Here is a 25,127-nt window from a genome sequence, read left to right on the forward strand (position 1 = left end):
ACACTTAAAAAGTTGGCACATAAATAACGATGTAACTGTTACGATCATCGTAATGCTTAAGTTACATTGCAATTGGGAGACTGGGCCTTGGTCGATAGTTCAATCAGATTTCAACCAGAAAAATATGTCTTTATCACGTCAAATGCCCGCTGGTATATGAAAAGGAGATATTAACCCCTTTTTTGGGTAGATACAAAACTACAGTACGTATCGGTTACCTTCAGACAACGTAGAGCAAAACGTCTCATGGTCTGACAGACACCGCTCTACCTCTGCCACCTTTCTCAGCAGATGCAGAAGCGCAATATTGGCGGATGCGGTGGATTGAGATGCATCCAATGCAAATTAAACAGATATCTCTAGCTTCAACTGACAGATTTTCATGGGGATTTTTTGATGATGTTACTTTGATTGACGCACCAGTGCGTTAATCAACTAAGGTTGAGGTTAAGGTTGAGGTCCTTCCCCTCATTAAACAGAAGGTGCATAGTCTAGTCTACTCAGTGTACCTACAGGCCTATAGGGTTAGGTTACCACATAAAGTTAAGATATTTTTGTGTGCAATGATCACAATAAAAAACATTCACAAATTGATAGGATAGATATGTCAAATCTGTGTGCTTTCAATGGTCTGTCACATTCAGATGGTTTCCTGTGCAATAGCTTTTTTTGTTGACGAATTTGTGAGGATTACAGGCATATGGTCTCTTTTCCAGCTCAGACATATTAAAGCTGTTCTAGAATTATGCTGTGGTGTTAATTCTTTGACAAATATCCTGTCCCTATTCCCCATGACTCAAGCATGAGCAGAATGGTCTGTCACAAACAATGCATTTCCAAATTTTGTCACTCTTCCCTGATGAAAGTGTGATAGAATCATTGTGTCAGGTCTACTTTGATCTATCCGCATGGCTCTTTCACCCATAGCCAGAGATTCACATTCCCTAGTTATGGAACAGGACTAAAGATAATTTGGAGAGAGCAATAATTAATAAGATGTGTCTTTTGATTTGACAAATTGCTCTTTTAAAAAGGCCTGAAGAAAGCACAGTGATGCTGAAACGTTGGTGATTTTTCACCCAATAAATTACAGGGAGGTTATATATATGGAGCGTGAGACTCTCTTTGTTTTTATAGCTTACTAATTGCTCTTTTGACAGAGATTGCCTTCCGAATTATGCATTTGCTCTATAAAAATCCCTTTGATTCCCTTACTGTTAGCCTTGGACACCTAAGCTTTGCTCACTATCAAAGAGATGAGATTTGGAAGGATGACCTTGCGAGGCTACCATACAGGTTACCATGTTACTGCACATCTGTATAAACAAAGGAAAAGGTATTTCAATGGAAACAATAGTTTCATTTCTTGGCTATGTACTGTAAATTATTGTACTGACATGTAAAAAATACCATTGTATCCCCTCAGAGACACCATAATAAAACCAAATGTTTTTTTCAGTATCCGCCCAAATAGAGCCTTGTTTGTTGATGTTCCTCAACCCTCACCCTAAAGGTGAGGTCAAGGATAAAAAAGAATCTGCAATACCATTGGGCCCTGCATGAGTGAAGGCAGTGATATGTCAGTGATCACACACACACAAATACAGATTATTCACCATAAATAAAACAGTCATGCTGGGAGTAAACACAGCTTGTCAGTTTCAGTGCCTTGCAAATGTATTCATCCCCGTTGGAGTTTTTTCCTCTTTTGTTGCATTACAACCTGTGAATACTTTCGCAAGCCACTGTACACCACACTTGAAAAGGAGCTGCGAGGAGAGAGGGACTGAATAATTTATGCGAAGAAAGATATGACCATCCACTGAGCACACCACGTCATTTCAACGTGGATAACTGGGTAATATTTCTGTTGAGACGTTGACACTGTAAATTACAAACTATTTTCACCCACTCAAAAGTTTGTTGAATTTCCAATGTTCTAAAAGCACAATCAAATACCGATGGAAAAACCATGTCAGATCATGACAGATCAATGTTATCAATGTTATCACTGTGCTTCATCCAATAGCAGAACCAAATGACCTGGATTGCAGTTGAGATTACATTAAGACAAGATGCAAGTGATCAAAGCCGTTTGAGATGTTGCCCAGATTATTACAGCAATTGTGAAGATCTCCACAAACTTGTGCACAATCTACAATATGTATACCACGCTATCTTGAACATACAAGCTTTATATGATTACATAGGAAGACATTTGTAGTTGCAGTAATGTCAAAATGGGGCCATGGATGTGTTACTCATTTTAAGGTTTGGTAATGTTAGTTTGTAAGATAGCCTCAACTTTAGGCTATTTACTGTATTACAAAAGTAGTATTACATTTAGTTTGGTTGACAAGACAACCACATATTAACATTTAATAGAGATGTATCTACTGCTTGGATCGTTCCATCTGAGCCGCCTGCTTAATCTCATTCTTTAACTTTTTGGTTTAGATGGAGATGTGAATCCAACATGTAAATTATTAATTTGTAGACAAACTGGAATTAAAGCCAGACTAAGTCAGTGACACAGATGGAACTATCCAAGCAGAAGTTACTTCTCCTTCTGTTGTTGATATTTGGTTGCATTGACAACCAAAGACATTTCAATATCACTAAATATAATTATATGTTTTGTCTATATTTAGTTGAATACTGGGATGAATAGAAACTGTATACTGTATGTTACTGACTTTGCAAATGCTATTTAGGCCTAACTAGCATCATTGATGATGTACGCGTGATAAAGTATGGTCACATTTAATTTGCTCTGTTAAACCTAGCCTTTGGAATTACTTTGATTGCAACAGTGAATCTACTCTGACCACAAATGTAAACGCAACAATTTCAAAGATGTTACTTAGTTACAGTTCATATACTATAAGGCAGTGGTCACCAATCTTTTCGGAAGTGAAAAAAGACCAAAAAAACATAAGCTTCTGCAACATTAACCAATTAAAAACAGTTGTTCAACAATGAGGTTTGTGCAGTAGGCTATAGGCCCAATACATTATCACTGTATATTGGCTCTGCTTGAATTGCCCTTCCAATGTTGATCTTCTCAGACCATTTGGAAATTATATTTCAACATTGTAGGACAGGGGGTTGGTAGCACCTTAATTGGGGAGGACGGGCACATGGTAATGGATGGAGCAGAATAAGTGGAAAGGTGTCAACAACATCAAACACATGGTTTCCATATGTTTGATGCCATTTCCATTCGCTCCTTTCCAGCCATTATTATGCGCCATCATCCCCTCAGCAGACCCCACCGCTTTAGGTATATGATCACAATGGTAATAGATCATTTGTTATATTACTTTGATGCACAGCTGAGTGAACATAATAATGAGATTTTTTTTACTGGATTTATAGCCTGCATCTGATGGTCAGTCTGAGGCAAGGTAGGGAGCAGTGGTGAGGCTGTCTCTCACCCGACTCACCTCCTCTCTCCCTCCCATCAGCTGAGAAAAGAGCACACAGTCTTCCAGTTGATGGCGAAACTCATGTCGCACTGCATTATTTATGCCTCATGCACCAATTCATGTTGTTACTCCTATGATCAGCGAAATTGTAATATGCCTCGATATTAAAAAAGACACAAGCTGCAAATAATAACAAAGCAAGCTTATCGAAATGCGTATTTTATGGTTTATAAAACTGTTGAACAAAAACAGTGCTGAATAACAATTAAACATGAACTTACTCATAAAAACAGCAGTTATTTTCTGTGTTTGTTGAGTCTCTGTTTAGTCATGGTTTCAAACACTTTGAAATCTCACATTATCAACTTTGCTCGTTCGAGGCTTCTTTATACTGTCTATGGTGTGAGGAAACTGTACAGACACGATGATCTGATTGGCAAGCGGTAGGCCTATAAGTGCACTTTATTTGCTCTCAGGGCCTGCCGAATAAGTGGAGTTCTACTTTCAGACACATGAAATGGGAACAATTGGCTTCCCGGTGCTAGGGCTGCTGAAGCAAGTACACCTATGCTCAGTACCATGAAACAAATAAGTTTGGTTTTATAAATAAATGTTTGGTGATTGACTAGGAATGGCTTGGAGATCGACCAGTCGATCGGATCAACTGGTTGGTGACCACTGATATAAGGAAATTAGTCCATTGAAATAAATTCATTAGGCCCTAATCTATGGATTTCACATGATTGGGAATACAGATATGCATATGTTGGTCACAGACAGTGGTGTAAAGTAAAAATACTTTAAAGTCCTACTTAAGTAGTTTTTTTGGGTATTTGTATTTTACTTTACTATTTCTATTTTTGACAACTTTTCCTTCACTACATTTCTAAAGTACTTGTTACATATTGTTACATTTTAACAGGAAAATGGTCCAATTCAAGCACTTGTCAAGAAAACATCTCTGGTCGTCCCTATTGCCTCTGATCTGGCGTACTCACTAAACACAAATGCTTTGTTTGTACATTATTGTCAGAGTTTTGTAGTGTGTCCCTGGCTATCCGTACAGACTAATAAAAATAGAAATTGTGCTGTCTGGTTTGCATAACTTACTGTAAGTATATTTTAAACTTTTACTGAAGTAGTATTTTACTGGGTGACTCACTTTTATTTGAGTCATTTTCTATTAAGGTATCTTTACTTCTGCTAAAGTATGACTTTTGAGTACTTTTTCCACCACTAGTCACAGATACCTTTTTTTTTTTTAAAGGTAGGGGTGTGGATCAGAAAACCAGTCAGTCTCTGGTGTGACCACTATTTGCCTCATACAGCGAGACACATCTCCTTTGCACAGAGCTGATCAGGCTGTTGATTGTGGCATGTGGAATGTTGTCCCAATCCTCTTCAATGCTGGATATTGGCAGGAACTGGAACATGCTGTTGTACACGTTGATCCAGAGCATCCCAAACATGCTCAATGCATGACATTTCTGGTGAGTATGCATGGAAGAACTGGGACATTTTCAGCTTCCAGGAATTGTGTACAGATCGTTGAGACATTATCATGCTGAAACATGGGGATGGCAGATGAATGGCATGACAATGGGCCTTGGGATCTCTTCACGGTATCTTTGTGCATTCAAATTGCCATCAATAAAATGCAATTATGCTCATTGTCCATAGCTTAAGCACCCCATAACCCCACCGCCACCATGCGGCACGCTGTTCACGACATTGACATCAGCATACCACTCACCTACACGACGCCGTACACGCTGTCTGCTATCTACCTGGTACTGTTGAAACCGGGATTAATCTGTGATAGGCACACTTCTCCAGCATGCCAGTGTCCAATGAAGGTTACGACACCGAACTGCAGTCAGGTCAAGACCCTGGTGAGGACGACGAGCACACAGATGAGCTTCCCAGAGATGGTTTCTGACAGTTTGTGCAGACATTCTCAGTTGTGCAAACCCACAGTTTCATCAGCTGTCTGGGTGGCTGGTCTCAGATGATCCCGCAGGTGAAGAAGCCGGATGTGGAGGTCCTGAGTTACACGTGGTCTGTGAGGCCGGTTGAATGTACTGCCAATTCTCTAAAACGACGTATCTGGCAGCAGCTCTGGTGGACATTCCTGCAGTCAGAATGCCAATTGCTTGCCCCCTCAAAACTTGAGACATCTGTGGCATTGTGTTGTGTGACAAAACTGCACATTTTAGAGTGGCCTTTTATTGTCCCCAGCACAAGGTGCGCCTGTGTAATGATCATGCTATTTAATCAGCTTCTTGATATGCCACACCAGTCAGGTAGATGGATTATCTTGGCAGTGGAGAAATACTCACTAACACCTATGTAAACAAATTTAGCCACAAAATTAGAGCGAAATAAGCTTTTTGTGCAGACATTTCTGTGGTCTTTTATTTCACCACATGAAACATGGGACCAACACTTTATATGTTCCGTTTATATTTTTGTTCTTTATATTTCATTTTTTAGTGGAGATATCGCAACAATCATTCTAACAATATCACATTGGTAATAGTCAGTGACAAATATCAAAGGTAAGCACGACTGGGCTTGGTTAAAACCCTGGATGGCACACCAAAGGGTAGCCATAGATAGATATATTCTCCAGTAGGAGGTGCTGCCCAGTCAGTTTTTTTCTGATAATGGATATACAGTGCCTTGCGAAAGTATTCGGCCCCCTTGAACTTTGCGACCTTTTGCCACATTTCAGGCTTCAAACATAAAGATATAAAACTGTATTTTTTTGTGAAGAATCAACAACAAGTGGGACACAATCATGAAGTAGAACGACATTTATTGGATATTTCAAACATTTTTAACAAATCAAAAACTGAAAAATTGGGCGTGCAAAATTATTCAGCCCCTTTACTTTCAGTGCAGCAAACTCTCTCCAGAAGTTCAGTGAGGATCTCTGAATGATCCAATGTTGACCTAAATGACTAATGATGATAAATACAATCCACCTGTGTGTAATCAAGTCTCCGTATAAATGCACCTGCACTGTGATAGTCTCAGAGGTCCGTTAAAAGCGCAGAGAGCATCATGAAGAACAAGGAACACACCAGGCAGGTCCGAGATACTGTTGTGAAGAAGTTTAAAGCCGGATTTGGATACAAAAAGATTTCCCAAGCTTTAAACATCCCAAGGAGCACTGTGCAAGCGATAATATTGAAATGGAAGACCAAGACCTGGCCGTCCCTCTAAACTTTCAGCTCATACAAGGAGAAGACTGATCAGAGATGCAGCCAAGAGGCCCATGATCACTCTGGATGAACTGCGGAGATCTACAGCTGAGGTGGGAGACTCTGTCCATAGGACAACAATCAGTTGTATATTGCACAAATCTGGCCTTTATGGAAGAGTGGAAAGAAGAAAGCCATTTCTTAAAGATATCCATAAAAAGTGTCGTTTAAAGTTTGCCACAAGCCACCTGGGAGACACACCAAACATGTGGAAGAAGGTGCTCTGGTCAGATGAAACCAAAATGGAACTTTTTGGCAACAATGCAAAACTTTATGTTTGGCGTAAAAGCAACACAGCTGAACACACCATCCCCACTGTCAAACATGGTGGTGGCAGCATCATGGTTTGGGCCTGCTTTTCTTCAGCAGGGACAGGGAAGATGGTTAAAATTGATGGGAAGATGGATGGAGCCAAATACAGGACCATTCTGGAAGAAAACCTGATGGAGTCTGCAAAAGACCTGAGACTGGGACAGAGATTTGTCTTCCAACAAGACAATGATCCAAAACATAAAGCAAAATCTACAATGGAATGGTTCAAAAATAAACATATCCAGGTGTTAGAATGGCCAAGTCAAAGTCCAGACCTGAATCCAATCGAGAATCTGTGGAAAGAACTGAAAACTGCTGTTCACAAATGCTCTCCATCCAACCTCACTGAGCTCGAGCTGTTTTGCAAGGAGGAATGGGACAAAAAATCAGTCTCTCGATGTGCAAAACTGATAGAGACATACCCCAAGCGACTTACAGCTGTAATCACAGCAAAAGGTGGCGCTACAAAGTATTAACTTAAGGGGGCTGAATAATTTTGCACGCCCAATTTTTCAGTTTTTGATTTGTTAAAAAAGTTTGAAATATCCAATAAATGTCGTTCCACTTCATGATTGTGTCCCACTTGTTGTTGATTCTTCACAAAAAAATACAGTTTTATATCTTTATGTTTGAAGCCTGAAATGTGGCAAAAGGTCGCAAAGTTCAAGGGGGCCGAATACTTTCGCAAGGCACTGTAGCGTTGAAGATCTGTCGTTGTTTTAAGGGTACAAATTCAACATATTGTATACAAGGTTTGTCTATGTTGAAATGTGGTTACCATGATTGCATACTCCTGTGGTTGAAATGTCACCCTCAAAACAAATTAAAAGTTATTTTCCAAATAGATTTCATATCACAATTTGTTGACAAATTATGCTGAAACAACGTTGATTTAACCACGGTCCACTCTCGAGCGGCTAGATGTTCTTTACCATTCAGCCATCAGATTTGCCACCAATGCTCCTTATAGGACACATCACTGCACTCTATACTCCTCCGTAAACTGGTCATCTCTGTATACCCGTCGCAAGACCCACTGGTTGATGGTTATTTAAAAAACCCTCTTAGGCCTCACTCCCCGCTATCTGAGATATCTACTGCAGCCCTCATCCTCCACATACAACACCTGTTCTGCCAGTCACATTCTGTTAAAGGTCCCCAAAGCACACACATCCCTGGGGTTCTCGTCTTTTCAGTTCGCTGCAGCTAACGAATGGAACGAGCTGCAACATACACTCAAACTGGACAGTTTTATCTCTTAATTCAAAGACTCAATCATGGACACTCTTACTGACAGTTGTGGCTGCTTCGCGTGATGTATTGTTATCTCTACCTTCTTTCCCTTTGTGCTGTTGTCTGTGCCCAATAATGTTTGTACCATGTTTTGTGCTGCTACCATGTTGTGTTGCTACCATGTTGTTGTCATATTGTGTTGCTACCATACTGTGTTGTCATGTGTTGCTGCCTTGCTAGGTTGTTGTCTTAGGTCTCTCTTGTCGTGATGTGTGTTTTGTCCTATATTTATATTTTATTTTTAATCCCAGCCAACGTCCCCGCAGGAGGCCTTTTGCCTTTTGGTAGGCCGTCATTGTAAATAATAATTTGTTCTTAACTGACTTGCCTAGTTAAATAAAGTTTAAATAATTCAAACATATATTATAACTAATCAGTTTGTGCCCCGTGGGCAGTTGCCTTGTTTTTATAGTTCTGCATTACTATCTTGTACACTTGGATTTAGTGATAGTATTACCTTTATTACATCTGATATTAAAAGGAGAGTACAAAACAGATGACCATGGAGTCATTGTTGAACTTTTCTTGATGAACTACCGGTATCTAAAAACTAATAAGAAGGTATATACAGTACATCATCAACCCTTGACAAATGATATGACAACATACTGTATATTTGTTCATTGCTTGTTCAGCCATTCTCATTTGATGTGCTACTGCGGATGATGTTATTGTATTGGAAATTGCCGTGTTGGGCTTGAGGCAAAGTAATGTAACCTAATATATTTCAGTTTTAATTGGAAACGTGATGAGGTGCTCCTGTCTTCAGACTTGGGGAGGTTGTCAACGTGGTTGATCTATTTACTTAATTTAAAAGGAGCGCCATTAACCACGGTCCACGTTCTAGATTCCATCTATTTGCTGTGAGATACATTTATCGACAAATATAAACTATTTACACTTGTTTTCACTGTGTTTGGCAAACTTTGATTGGTTAATTAATGGGGGGAACTGAAACTGAGAGAAATTTAAGTAGAGAGTGGAGCTGTCCACGGTTCCCCGGCCCCAGACTAAATTATTATTCCTCAGGTACTCTTTCACAACCTGCAATCGACTGCCTTCCACCGAGACTGGAAATTAAACATATCCATCTGAACCAATAGAATTGGCATTTCATTAATTAAATTGTTGACATAATTCATTAAGTCCTAAGATCATTAAAACTCAGACGCCTCAGCGGATTAATTACTCTTGGACTTGGGACTTCTTTTTTAAGCACAGGGGCTTACAATAGCATGCAATCAATGCTCCTAACATTAGAAAAAACAGAATGCTTTATAGTTTGCCTTTTTGTTTTCCCTCTATTGTTAGTTAGAGGGATGGGAAGAAACAAGGCTGTCATTTAACTTGTGACAAATGAGTAGAACATCTGTTAACATCAGCAAACCATGGAAGTCATCTGAATGAGTCACTATCAGAATCCGAAATTACCATGTACTTAGGTTTCTGCAGGATTGTAGGCTGTATTCACTTGAAAATAAGGGTTGTAAAAGTATACTATCATAGGCCGGGCGGAAGTCTTATTTGTCTAACCCATATTTGACCAGGTAAGACAACTGCATGAGTACAAATTGCCATTGCAACAATGACCTGGGGTAGAGTTGCAGGGCAGAGGAGAGGGGTAGAATGAGCGAATTGGAAGTGCTGTACATATTCTTGTTCTATGTGTGCAGAATAGTGTCCATCTGATGTGTAAACAGACCATAGATGCTCAGTGACCCCGAGCCATGAGTCAGTGTGGTGGTAGGTTAAGGCAGTTAAGGCAAGGTCACCTGGTGACCAGCACAGTGGGTTGGACTGACTAGCAGACTTCTTCAACCTCACAGTCATCCTCCAGCCATGGACTATGGATTATTTATAGTCATGCATTATGTTTGAATATTGTATGCAGCATATTACTATTCTTTAAATAAGTATAGTCATATTTTAAATATTGTGTATGATTAGGAAAGATATTCTATTTTAAGGTTAATAAAATGGTACACAACAGTGCTATAGATTGAAAGATTGATTGAATCATAAGTGCACAATGAATCCCCACGGTGCTGTGTCTATTTTTATGTACCATCCATACAGACTAAGAAAGTGGCATGCGTTTTAAATGAGAACAGACCAAAATGTTTGCATGGTGCCTTTAATAAATCGCTGTGCCTGAGCCCTTCTGTGGGAGCCAAGAAGGATTTGGGAAGATTTAGGAAGACACAGGTGGCCATTTCTGCCCATTAAAAGCGGCCTTTCATTGCTAATCTACTAGGTACCTCACAGTAGCTCCAGAGGACCTCAGGATTTGTGTGTGGGCAGAGCTTACACTGAATCATAATACACTTTCAGTATCAAATATTCAGCAATCTCAAAGACACACCTATTTCTAAAATATATTTTCTGTCTCCAATGCAGGATTAGTGTTTTAAGCTTTTGTTCTCATTTGCATAACAAAGACATTTTAAATTAAATAGCACCTGCTATTTAAAAAGAACTTAGCTCCATGGTAACAAGATACTTGAGGGTAACTGTCATTAGTTTCTCAGCATTTGTCCATGGATAAACTTGGCATTGACTCAAGCTCTATAAAGGCTGAGAAGCAGCAGAGAATGCGCTTGGTGTAGTGGAAGGATGCATGGATGTATTGAACAGTGTTAATTGTGCCATCTCAAAAGGTAAAGGCACTATTTAACCTGACGAGATGTATAGCCTCATTGCATTTTGTTCTGGCAGTAGCCAGAATTACTGAACACTTTCCAATATCTTAGGATGTTTTCACACTTGGTCCCTTTAAGACAATTTTCGTGAACTCAGTGCAGTTCGCTTAATTTGTTGTCCAGTGTGAACTCTCCAAAGGAACCAGACCCCTCAAAAGATTCCCCAAAGCGAACTGAACTGAGACCATCTCAAGAGGTGGTCAAAGTATGGTTCCCTTGAATTCCTAATATTTTAGGGCAATGTGAACATTGTTTAATCTGAATTCTTCTGCTATTTATTCCGTTACCAATCATATGTACATGTTAATACTATCTTCTGATTACAATTATTATGGCTCATCTTTTAACTAAATGCAATCTATTAGCTTCCGAAATGTGGGTAAGTATATATAGCTGTCCGTTATCACGTTCTGATGGAATGGCTTGTCCTACTTTGTAAAAACCCAGAGTGCATTGAGTGAATGTTGGACAAAGATCTTGGTTACTTTCTAAACATAGCAATGTGAACGCACAAAATATGTGAAGAGAACTGGCAAAAGAGTTGAGTCATCATTCAAAAGAAAGGGCATTGTGAATACAAAGGGAATTTAGTTATTTAGGGGGTTTTACCACCAGAGTTCACCTTAAAGAGGACTGAGATCAGTTATTTTAAAGAGGACTATTGTATATGTGAAAATACCCTTAGTGACATTGAAGCAGGTAAACATTTCTACCTTTTGTTCAAACATTTATAATTTATCAACACAGCGAAATCAATAGTGTACAAATGAAATCTGAAAGTGTATTATATTTTCAGTGAACATATGAGTCCCACTGAACTGGTGTTAAAATAAACATTTTGAAAGTGGTGATGATTTAACTCTCTCACTGTAACGGTTTTCGTCTGGTGAAGGAGAAGAGGACCAATATGCAGCATGGTACGTGTCCATGTAGATATTTAATAACACTGAACACAAAAACAATATAACAAGGAGAACGAACGAAACAGTTCTGTGTGGAAAACACAGACACAGAAAACAATCACCCACACCCAAAATGGGGAAAACCGGCTACCTAAGTATGATTCTTAATCAGAGAAAAAGATTGACAGCTGCCTCTAGTTGAGAACCATACCAGGCCAAACACAGAAATACAACATAGAAAAAAGAACATAGACTACCCATCCCAACTCATGCCCTGACCAAACTAACACAAAGACATAATAAAGGAACTAAGGTCAGAATGTGACAGTACTACCCCCCCCCCCCCCCGCCCCCCAAAGGTGGGGACTCCGGCCGCAAAAAACCTGAACCTATAGGGGAGGGTCTGGGTGGGCGTCTGTCCGCGATGGCAGCTCTGGCGCGGGACGTGGACCCCACTCCACCATAGTCTTGGCCCACTTAAGTGGCGCCTTGGGAGCGGCGACCCTCGCCGCCGACCTCGTACTGGGGACCCTAACAGCGGGCCCCAAATAGATGGGAGACTACGGCAGCGCCGGAGTGAAAAACGACTCCGGTGAAGGGCGGCAGCTCCTGAGTGACGGGCGGCTCAGGCAGCTCCTGAGTGACAGGCGGCTCTGGCAGCTCCTGACTGACGGGCGGCTCTGGCAGCTCCTGACTGACGGGCGGCTCTGGCAGCTCCTGACTGACGGGCGGCTCTGGCAGCTCCTGACTGACGGGCGGCTCTGGCAGCTCCTGACTGACGGGCGGCTCTGGCAGCTCCTGACTGACGGGCTGCTCTGGCAGCTCCTGACTGACGGGCGGCTCTGGCAGCTCCTGACTGAAGGGCGGCTCTGGCAGCTCCTGACTGACGGGCGACTCTGGCAGCTCGTGACTGACGGGCGGCTCTGGCAGCTCAGGACAGACAGGCGGCTCTAGGAGCTCAGGATAGACGGGCGGTTCTGGCAGCTCAGGACAGACGGGAGAATCTGGAGGGAAGAGGCAGAGAGACAGCCTGGTGCGTGGGGCTGCCACAGGAGGCCTGGTGCGTGGAGGAGGCACGTTGGGGCGGTATGCGAATTGGAGTGAGTCTAGGGTGTCCGGGAGGATGCTGTTGATGTGAGCCATGACCAGCCTTTCAAAGCACTTCATGGCTACTAATGTGAGTGCTATGGGATGGTAATCATTTAGGCAGGTTAAAGGGTTTAGCAATTTTCCTAACCTTGACAGTCATTCTGAACGCAGGTTGCAGGTTGCATATATATATACACAGTTGAAGTGCTTTAACTGTTATGTACAAACAACAAAATCTTTGTAGGGAGAAGATTGTGTCAGTGCATTTCACCTCACGCATGTTGGGTACACGCCAGTCAAAATAAGAGTCCACATCAATTATGTCCCAACACTCACTGGATAGGATTCTCCTCCAAGCTCCAAAATGTGGATGGCAAGACAAAACTCAAGAGAAAGTTGTAGCAGGAATGAGTCAGGGGACAGTGATGCACAGAAATTTTATTTGATGAATCCAGAGAAGGCTGTGGTTGACAGGAAAATGTCAGTGGCTTGGCAGCCATGTGCGGTCCCCTCTCTCCCATCATCCCCCTACCTCATACATGTGGCATAGCCAGGCCTGTTTGTCACTTCAGCCCAGGCTTCATGTATTGTCATGTCTGTCTCTGTCTGTCTTTCAAATCAAATCAAATACAATTGTACTAATTACATGCCTCACAGACAATAGGTGTGGACTAACAGTGAAATGCTTACTTATTGGCCCTTCCAACAATATAGAGAGAAAGAAAATAGAAAAACATTTAAAAAGTATAACACGTAATAATAAAAGTAAAAATAGATACACAATGAGTAACAATAACTTTGCTATATACAGGGGTACCAGTACCGAGTTGTTGTGCAGGGGTACGAGGTAATTGAAGTAGATACTGTATGTACATAGAGTATAACTAAGAATAAAGTGACAGATAGTAAACAGTAGCAGCAGTGTATGTGACGAGTCAAAACATTTAGTGCATAAAGGGTCAATGCAGATAGTCCTGGTAGGTATTTGGTTAACTATTTAACAAATTATTTAGCAGGCTTATGAATTGGGGGTAGACGCTGTTCGGGGGGCCTCTCGGGTGGCTCAGTTGTCTAAGGCACAATGTACTTTGACACGGTCGTCAGGTGTATGGTGTTTCCTCCATCACATTAGTGCGGCTGGCTTCCAGGTTAAGCAGGCAGTGTGTCAAGAAGCAGTGCAGCTTGGTTGGGTTGTGTTTCAGAGGACGCACGGCTCTTGACCTTCGCCTCTCCCGAGTCCGTGCGTGAGTTGCAGTGATGGGACAAGAATGTAACTACCAATTGGATACCACGAAAAAGGTGTAAAAAACATTTAAAATAAAAAACAACAACAAAGAAACTGTTCAGGGTCCTGTTGGTTCCAGACTTGGTGCATCAGTGATGTACTGGGCCGTACAGACTACCTTCTGTAGCGCCTTGCGGTCAGGTTGGTCTGTCACTGTGGAATGGCTGGGGACACGATGATAGAGCCTTATTGGCAAGGAGCAGCCCATGATTTTAGCTCAGTGAGGGAGAGAGTGGGTAAGAGATAAAGAGAGAAAAAAACAGAGAGAAACCGAGAGGCAGAGAGAACAAAGATGGCAGGAAGAGTTAATCAAGAGAAACATGAGAAAGAGAGAGCAAACAAACTAGAGAGAAGGAAGGTTGTGGTAAACCTTGCATGCCTTGGCACTGCTTAGTGAGGACATAGGTTTTAAAAGGGCCAGAAAAGGTCCAGATATGAGGAACTGTCACAGAGTGTTTGAGCAGAGCACAGTGTGGGACTGTCCAACCCCCCTCCAGAACCTAATTACCCATCAGCAGGAGACACTGGCAGGACACACGTCCCATCCCCCCAAATAACACAGCCTAAGATCAAAGACAAACACTTTCATGGAAAGTACTTGGAAACAACATTGATTAAACCAGTGTGTGACCAGTTTGATAACATTACAGCCTCCCAATACGTCAACAGCACCTGTTGAATGGACATATGGCTAATTTGTTGTTGTTTACATTCTCATCAAAGCCATATGTCTGTAAAGTACAGGTACTACATGCAGCACTCCCACACCTGACAATTGAGGATGAAAGGCAGGCAGAAAGATTTTCATAAACACTTTCAAATCAACCAGACATAACAAAGAGGTTTAAGTGACACATGGTACATGAAGAGCAGGCAGGATTATGCAGAGAAAAAGAGAGAGAAAGACTCCAGAGATGACAGAAACACAAGGCTTCTGTAGCTTCAGCTTCAGTTCCCGTCACTGTGTTTGCCTTCCTCAAGATGCAGCCTGGACAGGAAACCCCTGCTGTTGTACGTGGTGAGAAAAAGCCCACAACAACTTGATCGCCTTTCTTTCTCATTAATTAAACACAGCTCACCTTGCTTCTCCAAACATCAGGGAACATAGCACACGAAAGCAGGGGACCCAAAGCGCTTTTTCTGCCTGAAACCCAACAGATGCCACTGTTTGCCAAGTCCCTCTCAGCCCCTCTCAGCACCACACCGGAGTGTGGGAGAGCAGATGCAGCAGGCACGTGGCAGACTGAAGTGCAGACGGTGCTTTCCCAGGAAGTTTCTCTGGTTTCTTCTCTCATTTGTGTGCCTGCCTGAGTCTCTTACCCCTGGCAAAAGCACAACATCATTATGGGTAATAAAATAAGCCCTGGTTTGTGCTATTCATCACCAATATGCAGGTGGTGGCCTATTTTAATGAGATTTTTCGATTTTGGTATTCTTAACATCAGAGAAATTGAGTAATGGAGCAATGCTAAGCACTTAGTCTGATTATTGAGTAATGTTCTTTTAAACATTGTCTCTTATCAGTTCAGAGTATTATTGTAGAGGTACAGGGAGGTATTTGTAATATTTCCTTATGAAGAGATTATAGCTCTATTAAATGAGGAAGATACCAAAAAATGTTTTGGAGCAATAACACTCCCATTTCAGAGACTTGATCTGTAGAATAATCATACCTTTACTATAAACTCTGATATTGATCTTCTGTTTTTTCTTACAGTGCTTCAAGGGAAACCAGAGTTGCATGACAATTCTGTTATTCAGTTATGAGAGAAGTATAATGTGGAAGGTACATTGTCATGAGAAAAAGTTGTATTACTTTCAGGTGTTTCTGTGCCAGAGAGATAACCTTAGCTCCTCTCTCCTCTCGCATCTCCCCTCTCTCCTTCCTCCAGCACCATTTTCTCTGACATGGCTGAGCCTGAGGCTTTGCTTCCTGGACTGGGCCTCCTCCGTTAAAAGGTTGGCGACCTGAGGGCCAGAGAGCACCAGGATGGGCCCCTGATTAGGGATGCAGGTCAATGCCAGCTCATCAGCATTACAGATAGTGTCTGTCCCAAAGGGGTCCAGGGCGAGAGCCCCTAATTCGTCCTGAGCTCCGAAGCAGTGGTAATAAAGGCTGGTAATAAAACATGTCACATTCAATCACCTCAGCTGCATCCCAACTGGAGCAGATCTTGTTTTACTTGACCACCTTCGATTGGATTATCGATTCGCCACCGCTTATTAACCCACGGATTCACCTGGGATGAAATGGAAAAGCAGAGCGCTCTGGATCGCCACCATCTGTCCGTATCTGTCACCAGAGGAAGAAGGGAGAGAGGAGAGGGAGAGGGGACACAGAGTATGAACTGAAGCGTGTAAAACTTTCATCTTTCATTCAAGGACAAAATCTAGGATTATCCTGCTTTTGTGCACGTCACTGTGCCTCAATACATGTACTGGATGCATACATCTGACTGGACATCAATTTGTATTGCAAATCACACTTTCTGTGTATGCAGCAGTGTTTCAGTATGAGTATTCATGCCTGCACTGTGTACATACATTCCCATTGGTAATACCTATTCAGACTTTACTCCAAAAGCATCTTCAAAGGCTGCCTGTGTGAGGGGGGAGCCTCCTGAGGTGCTCCACCTGTACAGTGTTGTGTTCCTGTGGGCTCAGTGCATCTCTAAATAGGCCTTCCTCCACATGTGTGCACACACACACAAACACACACACACAACCACGTTTGATGTGTTTCCCACAACCACTTCCACTCCAATTAAAGGAGGGGGCTAATACGCTGTGGTAGAAGCCATCTATTACAACAGCTACAGGCTCTCGATGGTAAAGTTATAACATTCTTGTTTTTAACTGGCTGTTTAGCATTCTACCAATATAGTGGGATAGGCAAAATCCCTGGAAAACATAGACCTCAAATGCATCTGTAGTTTTATTCACCTGTAGAGAGTTACAATCTTAAACTACAACTTCATGTCTGAGGAACACCATGAACAAATAAGAGTTCACTCAGCAACAAGACATGTGTTTTTTTTATCTTTATTTAAGCAAGTCAGTATAGAACAAATTCTTATTTTCAATGACAGCCTAGGAACAGTGGGCTAACTGCCTTGTTCAGGGGCAGAACAACAGATTTTTACCTTGTCAGCCAGGGGACTCGATCTTGGCCACCCCAATGAATGAGTGTGAATGAGTGAGTGGGAGAGTTGTCCCCCAGCAGTGGTGCACTGAAGTGATTATTTTTGCTTCACTGCCGTTACAAACCATTAAATAAGAGATGCCTTAAATGATATATTTTGGGCATTTCATCCAGCCCAACTTTGCATGTTATTAATTGTAGCATAATGTAAATGTTTACTTTGTGAAAGCCATGAGCAATTAGATGGATCTTTAATGAGCAACACCTGGGTTTTAGCTGGGTTGGTTATTAGGCAAAATATACCATGTTTGAGTGTAAATCCCAGTCATACTAAAAAATCCCTTATTACAGTAAATTACTTTAGTGTTACTTTAGGTCAAATGAAAGGTGTTACCATCTGTCAGGGTTGGGGCGTAACTGATTACAAGCAATCTGATTTAAAAAAACATAAATGTAATCAGTTATGTTACTAGCAAAAATAGGACCCAACAACATGTGAAATTCATGGAGCATGTCAAATTTAGTGTCAAATGAAAGCAAAAAAATCTATATTTCAGTTCTTTCCAGCCTGCAAACTAGGAATAAGCAAAGGCTTTGATTTCTGTTCCGACAGATGGAAAAGGGGCCTTAGAAAACATCTACTTGAAAACGTCTTAAAGGTATTAGAAATAAGGGCCTCCCAAACGGTTCAGTGGTCTAGGGCACTAGAGATCTTGGTTCGAGTCCAGGCTCTGTCATAGCCGGCCGCGACATAGGAGACCCTTGGGGCGGCGCACAATTGGCCCAGCATCATCCGGGTTGGGGGACGGTCTGGATGGCATTGATGTTCTTGTCCCATTGTACATTAGCAACTCCTGTGGCGGGCACAATGCATGCTGACATGGTCACAGGTGTACAGTGTTTACTCAGACACATTAGTACGTCTGGGTTAATTGGGCGGCTTGGCTGGGTTGTGTTTTGGGGGCTCTCGACCTTCGCCTCTCCCGAGTCCGTACAGGAGTTGCAGCGATGGGACAAGACTGTAACTACTAATTGGATACCATGAAATTGGGGAGAAAAAGGGGTATATATATATATATATATATATATATATATATATATATATATATATATATATATATATATTAGAAATACATCAAAACACAATCATTTTGAAGACCACTGACAACTTTTATCAACACTTATATTTCGTTTTGGAGAAGTTTTTCTGCCTTCTGTAAGTTTAAGAAACATTGCCTTGTAATTCCGTTACCAAAAACCCACATATTTAAGATATTTTCTCATTTCTGGAAGGATAATTAAAGTTCACAGAAGTAACAAGTAAAGGTAGACCTATCAATTAGTGATAGTGTGTTTACTGATATAAATTTTGTTAATAAATTATTAAGTGACTAAAATGCAAAATTCTGAAAATCGGTAATGGAATTTCTACAACTGAATTGGCTACAAAGCTATGGGAAATCATAGTCGTCACTAACCACAGTTGGGTTCACAAATGCCTCTTAAGGGGAAAGTAATCCAAAAGTAATGGAAACTAATCAGATTACCTTACTGATTACAATTTTGGATAAGTAACTGCAAGGATTACATTTAGAAAGAAACCTACCCAACCCGGCCATCTGGCCATGAATTAACTGCCCATGTAGAATTGCACATCAATTTAGATTGGCCAAGCCAGTCACTTCATAGTAAAAGAGGGGGAAATACATACAATATCTAGAAATGTTTTACACTTATAGCAATGATTGACTATTGTCACTGTGAATGTTGAAATCTGGTGGTTGCTTGGTCTCAGTATGCATCTTTTAGCTGTAACTTGCAGTTGACATATTTTGGCCATTTTTACACATGGATGGCCAACGTCATTACATGTAAAGTTGTTTACAAGCGAAGGACAAGAGAATCCTACGTCTAATCCTACCCATCCTCGTTCAAATCTCCATTATGCCCTGAGGCAGAAGGACAATTGTCTCGCTTTAACAATTTTGATAAACCCTGCCAACCAATAGCAGTGACATCAGCACAGACTGCCTGATTGACAATTTGCCATTAATTCCGCCAGCACACAACAGCATAAATCTACCCTTTCCCTGCTATCCATCACAATAATATTATTATGGCACCCGTATTGTACATTAATAATCATTCACCGGTACCAAACTGCGCTGTGCAGACAGTGAGACAATGAGACAGGCGTACGGCCTGCCGCTCCTCTCTCTCCTGTGTTGCAGGCAAGTCAAGGTTGCCTGCTGCTTGCCCGCCTGGGTCCTGGTGGATTAGTTCATTTCCTGCCATCGTCTGGAAGCCATCTATTATGGAGATGTCACAGGACGCAGCGTGGAGGATAAAGGTAGCCTATCCCACGCCAGGCGCCTCCAGCGGGCCAACAGAAGTGACCTCATTAGGCTCGGAGGGGGTCAGTGGCAGGGGTCGTGGCCGGGTGTGGCTCAGCACATTTAGTTCTGATTAATCCACAATCTAGGAATCAGACCTGCTGCTCCTGATGCTCTGGGTGCTCCCTCTACGAACGCCAACTCATTATGTTGACGACATACACCCAGTCACTCACACCTGCTATAAATGTCTATTCACTGTTAAAGTGCTTCTTCTGTCAAGCACACTAGCATTAAGCAGGGGAGGTGACATCTCCCTGTCATTACTGTCGATATACAGTACCAGTCAAAAGTTTGAACACACCTAATCATTCAAGGGTTTTTCTTTATTTGTACTATTTTTAACATTGTAGAATAATAGTGAATACATCAAAACTATGAAATAACACATATGGAATCATGTAGTTACCAAATAAGTGATAAACAAATCAAAATATATTTTATATTTGAGATTCTTCAATGTAGCCACCATTTGCCCTGATGGCAGCTTTGCACACTCTTGGCATTCTCTCAACCAGCTTCATGAAGAATGCTTTTCCAACAGTCTTGAAGGAGTTCCCACATATGCTGAGCACGTGTTGGCTGCTTTTCCTTCGCTCTGCGGTCCAAATCATCCCAAATCATCTCAATTGGGTTGAGGTAGGGTGAATGTGGAGACCAGGTCATCTGATGCAGCACTCCATTGCTCTCCTTATTGGTCAAATAGCCCTTACACAGCCTGGAGGTAGCAAGTCTTTTCTTATTTTTGGTGTCCTTTAGTAGTGGTTTCTTTGCAGCAATTCGACCATGAAGGCCTGATCTAACCCTAACCCTAACTCTGTGAAGCATTTATTTGGGCTGCAATTTCTGAGGCTGGTAACTCTAATGAACTTATCCTCTGCAAAGGTAACTCTGGGTCTTCCTTTCCTGTGGAGGTCCTCGTGAGAGCCAGTTTCATCATAGTGCTTGATGGTTTATGCAACTGCACTTGAAGAAACTTTCAAAGTTCTTGAAATTCTCCGGATTGACTGACCTTCTCGTCCTAAAGTACTGATGGACTGTCATTTCTCTTTGCTTATTTGAGCTGTTCTTGCCATAATATGGACTTGGTCTTTTACCAAATAGGCTATCTTCTGTATAGCACCCCTACCATGTCACAACACAACTGATTGGCTCAAACGCATTAAGAAGGAAAGAAATTCCACAAATTAACTTTTAACAAGGCACACCTGTTAATAGAAATGCATTCCAGGTGACCACCTCATGAAGCTGGTTAAGAGAATGCCAAGAGTGTGCAAAGCTGTCATCAAGGCAAAGGGTGGCTACTTTGAAGTATCTCAAATATAAAATATATTTTGATTTGTTGAACACTTTTGTGGTTACTACATGATTCCATATGTGTTATTTCATAGTTTTGATGTCTTCGCTATTATTCTACAATGTAGAAAATAGTACAAATCAATAAAAACCCTTGGATGAGTAGGTGTGTTCAAACTTTTGACTGGTACTGTAGAACTTGGATTGCTATAAGTGGTAAAACAAGCTTTGGGGTCTATTGACCTTGAGATATCTCCATGTCTTTTAAACCGTCACCATTGGAGAACTAGGCCTACAGTACGAGTTTGAAAAGTTTGTTACTGAGGAATTTTATGAATTCAGTATTCCTTCACCTTGAGAAACATAATTTCACCTCCCCTCGACCTCCCAATACGTCTTCTTTGTCCTGATGGAATCTTAATTAATACTCTCAGATCTCCAGCTTGAGCTTCATAATGACATCTTCGGGAGTTCTCAGTCAATGAAAAAGCGTGCCCTTCATCTATTCGATGAGTGTAGCTGTTAAAAATCCTTTTGTCTTACACCTCCTCCTTAGCCTGGGTCGTCACCTTTTGTCAAGAATTGATCAGATACTGTTGAACTACACTTCAGGCAGTGTTGAATGCTTTTTGGCTTTGATGAAGTGATTAGCACCACATTGATACAGAGCTTGACGGACTTTGGCTCCCGACCAGAGATTGCTATTGGAAAATTATCAGAAAGAAGAGCGACTGTTGTTCCCCGACGGTTGGTGAGGAAAAGAGGACATAATTATGAGCCAAAGTTATGATGAGTCAGATTTAATGCCTGTAATTTGACTTTCTAAATCATTGACAAGAGCCGTCAAAATACTTTTGTTCTTTTGACTTCACCTTTGTTATACGCCATCAAGGCATAATCTAATGCAGCCAGGTCACACCAGATCCAATGCAGTATTTGACGTTCGTCCAGGTCCCCAGGACGTTGGGAAAGCCTTCAATACTGGCCACTAGGGGCAACGGTGAGCACTATTACCATTGGCTCGCGGCTTGCTAGGGTGTTGTGGGTGGAGATAGTCGATGGGCATAAGCCACAAGCTCCAGCTCTGAGGATTGTAAATTCAATTCCAGTGCTAGGCACTTGTTTACATGTTAGGGTTTTGACCCATATCCCAAACCTTAACCCTTAACTTAACCAGTTTGAATTAATACCTAAACTTAACTGTCAAGTTGTTTCTGTTTGAACCCTATCCCAAACCTTTACCCTTAACTTGACCAATCAGAATGACTGCCTAAACTTAACAGTCACAACTTGATGTTTATCCCCCTCTGGACAAACATTGAATACTGAAGTCAGACTGTGTCAGACCGGAGCTCTTGTTGATCTAAGCACAATGCATTATATTTTTATTAAGCCAGGCATTGTTGTTTTTCAGAGAGAAACAGTTTGCTTCATTATCTGGTGCTTATAAGAGGATAATATTTTTACTTCAGTTACACTGTCTGGCTGTTTGAATTAATATTGTGATTTAATTGCCTGGCAGTGGAAAAACAAGTAAAAAAAATGAATCACTTCAACACCGGAAGACAAGAAAGCTAGTGTGGATGAAACAGAATAGGGGCCCGTAGAGAGCCGCGACTGACTTGCTGAGGCCTTTACACTGAGCAATCATCCACATACAAGAAATGTAAATCATATGCAAAAGTGAACATATGACAAGTAAGATAACAGCGAGGAGGGGGCACACTGGAAATGTCATTATGTGGAAAGGCGATGGTTGACTTCTCCTGCTATCTCAAGTCCCTTGTCTGAAAAACCAACCAACAAAAGGAGCCTTCAAGGCTGAGGCAGCTGTTTTTCTTATGACCTGTTACTGTTATGCTTTTTGTATATTCCACTGTGGCCAACACAACAAATCATTGTGCAGTCTGGGGGGAAAACATGTCTGCGATTTAAAAAGCCTTTGCTGTAAATTCTGCAGACTCTACAGTTATTGATAACTTGAAGGCTGATATCATGACTTCTTTCATTACTCATTTCATCTCAATTAATAGTATATATTTACTGGAGATCATAAAAGCATTGTATCTTCATGAAAACAATTGGTGAAAGATTAAACAAAAATTCTGCAATTACATTGGATCTATTTTTCAGGGTGTTGTTAAAACAAAAACAGTCAAAAGCCTGCAGGACACACTGTGGTTTGTAATTATCACGCCCTGACCTTAGAGAGCCTTTTTATGTTTCTATTTGGTTTTGTCAGGGTGTGATTTGGGTGGGCATTCTATGTGTTGTATTTCTTTGTGTTTGGCCGAGTGTGGTTCCCAATCAGAGGCAGCTGTCTATCGTTGTCTCTGATTGGGAATCATACTTAGGTAGCCATTTTTCCCACCTATGTTGTGGGATCTTGTCTTTGTTTTGAGTGCATGTAGTTTGCACAACGAAGCTGGTCGGTCGTTGTATTGTTTATTGGTGTACATTTATATTAAAGAAGAATGTAGGCCTACCACGCTGCACCTTGGTCTCATTCTGACGACGAATGTCACAGTAATAACATGAATCAGAGAAACAGAGAGAGAGAGATGTATCTGATGAATTCCAGCAAAGTCCCAAATACAGTTTCACAACTGCAGCTGTGGGCTTATCCATGCCTCTCCTTCGACTTCCCCCTCACAGGAGCATATGGAAATTTGTTTGGCACTTTGACTTTGATGTGTTTAGTTTGATCAAGATTCTAACGGGGTGGGGGCTTAAAAGTCCAACTTTACTCATTCATGTGGCTAAAGGGATTATTCTGGGTCATGAACTCCTGGCCAGAGCCTGTGTTCCTCAGAAGGACTGTGGTGCCTCACTGGGGTATTGTCACTCACAGATTCCACTGAGCAATATGAATAGGTTCTATTACATGTAGCTAGCCAGGGAAAAGCATGGAGAGAGCTACTCTCCCCACTGGGCACAAACTGGTTGAAACAACATTGTTTCATCCATTTGTCAACTTATTGTGATGTTGAATCTACGTGTAAAATACTTCCGATTTATTTTTATTATAAAAAAAAGAATCACGTCAACAGCAGAAGACAAGAAAGCTACTGTGGAGTGCAACAGAACAGGAGCCCGTAGAGAGCAGCGACTGACTTGCTGAGGCCTTTACACTGAGCAATCACCCATATACTGTACAAGAAATGTAAATTATATGCAAAAGTAAACATGTGACAAGTAAAATAACAGTGAGGAGGGGGCATATTGGAACTGTCATTATGGGGAAAGGCAATGGTTGACTGCTCCTGCCTGCTCAAGTGCCTTGTCTGAAAAACAACCAACAAAGGGAGCCTTCAAGGCTGAGGCAGCTATTTTTCTTAGGAACTGTTACTGTTATGTTTTTTGTATATTTCACTGCGGCCAACACAACCAATCATTGTGCAGTCTGGGGAATAAAAAAACATGTTTGCGACTGAAAAAGCCTTTGCTGTGAATTGTGTAATAGAATGAATCAGAGATACATGGAGGGAAAGATTTATCTGATTAATTTCAGTTGACAAATTCCAGAGGGGAGAGTAGCGCTCTCCCTGCTTTTCCCTGGCTGGCTCCATGTAATAGAACCTATTCACATTGCTCAGTGGAATCTGTGAGTGACAATACCCCAGTGGGGCACCACAGTCCTTCTGAGGAACACAGGCTCTGGCCAGGAGTCCATGTTGTTTTCGGGGTGACATTTCTATCACAGGATTATGTCATCATGGTAACCAAATTTCAAAATAGACAAACCTTGTATAAATATGTTGCATTTGTTCCTCCCTGTAAATTTAAGCCCTTAGATCACAATATCTACTAATCTAAAATATGGAATTGTTTTAAGATGGTCATCTGTCACGCCCTGGCCTTAGTTATCTGTGTTTTCATTATTATTTTGGTTAGGCCAGGGTGTGACATGGGTGATTTATTGTGTTTCATCTTGTCTAGGGGTTTATTAGATTTATGGGGTTGTGTTCAGTTTAGTGTTCTAGGTAAATCTATGGTTGCCTGGAGTGGTTCTCAATCAGAGG

General features: G+C 41.4%; 1 long non-coding RNA gene across 1 annotated transcript in view; it reads left to right on the forward strand.

Moving 5' to 3' along the window:
- Nucleotides 1-25,127, forward strand: part of LOC118966731 — a 43,049-nt gene that overhangs the window by 5,886 nt on the left and 12,036 nt on the right. The gene's annotated exons all lie outside the window — the stretch shown is intronic.

The sequence above is a fragment of the Oncorhynchus mykiss genome, chromosome 10 (assembly GCF_013265735.2).
Source record: "Oncorhynchus mykiss isolate Arlee chromosome 10, USDA_OmykA_1.1, whole genome shotgun sequence".
Lineage (NCBI taxonomy): Eukaryota > Metazoa > Chordata > Actinopteri > Salmoniformes > Salmonidae > Oncorhynchus > Oncorhynchus mykiss.